The sequence below is a fragment of the Leptinotarsa decemlineata genome, unplaced genomic scaffold (genome assembly GCF_025532065.1).
Source record: "Leptinotarsa decemlineata unplaced genomic scaffold, Ldec_3_MD MMD2_tig00001973_RagTag_RagTag, whole genome shotgun sequence".
Classification (NCBI taxonomy): Eukaryota; Metazoa; Arthropoda; class Insecta; order Coleoptera; family Chrysomelidae; genus Leptinotarsa; species Leptinotarsa decemlineata.
Window position 1 is genome coordinate 1,043,150 of NW_027412572.1, and position 2,837 is coordinate 1,045,986.

General features: G+C 30.9%; 1 long non-coding RNA gene across 1 annotated transcript; it reads right to left on the reverse strand.

The window, feature by feature from the left end:
* Positions 1 to 505: 505 nt before the first annotated feature.
* On the reverse strand, positions 506 to 2,228 carry LOC141482799 (uncharacterized). The gene is made up of 3 exons (XR_012465728.1): positions 1,311 to 2,228; positions 1,153 to 1,245; positions 506 to 851 (listed from the first exon to the last, which is right to left on the reverse strand). It is a non-coding gene; the product is annotated as an uncharacterized lncRNA (long non-coding RNA).
* Between the last annotated feature and the right edge of the window lie 609 nt (positions 2,229 to 2,837).

Here is a 2,837-nt window from a genome sequence, read left to right on the forward strand (position 1 = left end):
ATATATATATATATATATATATATATATCTTCTGGAGAATATTCCCTAGAAGTGCTCCTGGCGAACCTTTGATATATTTTAAGAATATTCCTTGGGAATATTCTTGGAATATCTTATAATATTCTTAGAATATCTAAGGTATATTCTATTAAGAATATTCTAGGAATAGAACCCGAGGAATATTCATAAAATATTCAGGATATTCTTAGTTTATTGTAGGAATATACAATAGAGAAACACCATAGAATATTCTTTAAATATATTTTATGAATATTCTAGGAATATTTGGAATATTCCAAGAATGTGACGAGTAACCGCTATTAGGCATGTCTATATTGCATTTTGATACAAGATTCACACAAGTAATGAAACACATAATATTCATAAACAAATATATTTTAAAAACAATATACACTGAAATATTTGACGTTTCAACCAATATTAAAAATAAAAAATCTAATTCAAAATATTTATTCACTGAATAAAATATTCCTGAATACTGTTATATTACAAATATTAGAAATGTATTCAAATTAGGATGTTCCTACTCTCAAACAAATGTATACTAAAAAATATACTAAAATAACAACTCTGTGAATTCATCAGCACTAATTAAAAAATAATGAATATATCATTTCATTGAAAAAGAAAAAGTGTATTACATCAAGAAATAGGTTAGGTTAGGTTTCTCACTTAGAAAAATCAACCCACAAATGAAGTATTCAAAATGAGTGGTATGATGGGTTCTTCAATGAATTTAACTTACTAAAAGTTATTCAAACTTTGCTCACCAGAACAGTTTTCCTTATATTTGTCCAACAATGCATCAGCCAGTGTTTCAATAGTAATACCTGAAACAAAATGTACATTAACGTTCATTATCACTATTTGAAAATGGCACAATAAAACTGAAATAAAAATCAAATAGATATTTTTCGCACAGGTTACTCATGAACATTTACAACATTTTATGACTTGGAGAGCAACTTGCATTGTCTTGTTGAAAAGTAATCATTACGTTTTCAGTTCCTTGGCGCACCTGCCTGTACCAGGTACCACTCTGTTTCCTTTTGGGCAAATTGATACTATCTTGAAAACGAGTGATGAAAATTATGAAAACAAATGATACAAAAAAATGTGTCATTCACTTACTTTTCTCTATTGATGATACACAACTGAAATCACTCTAGTTCAAACATGTACTTAGTCAAACCAACAAATCCCACACACCAACTCTCCTCGAACCTAAAATGAGGTATAGTAGGTTAATCACCATGACTTTACTATCGATACTATTGCATTTTACTTACTTTTCTTGAAGACTGAATAGATGCAACTCTCCTGTTCGAAGATCCAAAATCAAACTATTCGCTGTACTGCAAATTGGACAACCTCAAATTATAAATGGTACACTGAACGTAACAGAATTATACTTTGATAATAACACCAACACACCATGCATTACACACGCGAACCTGCCACGTCAACCGCCATGTTGAATCAAATGTCGAATTTAACGCAAACGGAAATGTACCATGCATTAAGGGACAGCCGCTTTCACAGAGCTTATTCGACTGTCTCGCGCTACACTTCAATTGACCAATGAGAAACGTTTACTCCAATTATTCACTTCCCCATTTCTCTGTTTCCAGGATTTTTCGCTTTGTAATTAAATAATTTCAAATACAAAAAGACAAATAGGATGAGAATTAACCAATTTATTGATGCAATTGGTTCATTTATTGGCCCATTCAAATTTTTTTGTCGTTTCCAACAGTTGCTGTTGGAGCAATTCATCCAGAATCTTCGCGTTGAGTTCAAAAACTGGTTAACACTATCAGGGTTATATACATTAGGTTATGCATTCGATTAATGTCTTCAAATATTTGTGTTTCCAATAATATTGAATTATTTGAATACGTTATTATAAGATAATTCAAAATTCCATTGTATAGAATATTCCAAAATATACCGTGGGGATATATTCTAAGAATATACCATATGGTATATTCGATCGACAATATTCTTAGAATATTCAAGGGAGAATAATCCATTTATAGACATTCTATGCACATTCTTTCGGGAATAATCCTGCCATATTCATTCAAGCATATTCTATGAATATTCTAAAGGCATGTATATATTCCAAGAATATTCTATGAATATTTGGAATATATACGTTCGTTTTATGATATACAGGGAATATTCCATGAATATCTAGTGCTGTGTGGGAGACTCCCTCATCCTAATTCTTTTGTATGAAAATGGAGTAGTAGAAAGCCAAAAACTTTTTTTCCCAAAAATTAATCACTCCAAAAAAATATTACCCCCTTCAATTCAAATAAGATTCCTCTTGGATGGGATTAAATCAAATAGGCGAATGAATGTCATTACGATGTCATCGATGACCTAAGAAGATCAAGCTTTTTCCGTGACATTAAAAAATCGTAATACATCAGTTATATTTATACTCATATCAAGAACGCCGCAGAGATATCTGCATTCATTCATTCTATATATTTATGAACCATGACGACTTCAGTGTTGGATTGAACAACACCCCTCGCTGGGTGCCTCATTCGTTTCGCGGATTTTTGTTTCTTATTGCTTTGGCACTTTTCTCAATCGTACAAAATTTCATAAGACGAACAAAAAAGAAACCTGAAGCACATCTATCATCACACAATGTATTTTGATACAGTTTTCCATACTCTGAAACTAGCTTGTATTCATTTCACACATAATAATAATAAGAGTTCACTTGAATAATTTGGATTTCAGGGTAAAGTGAAAAATGATAATCATGAATCAAATAATATTTCATTCATCAAATCACT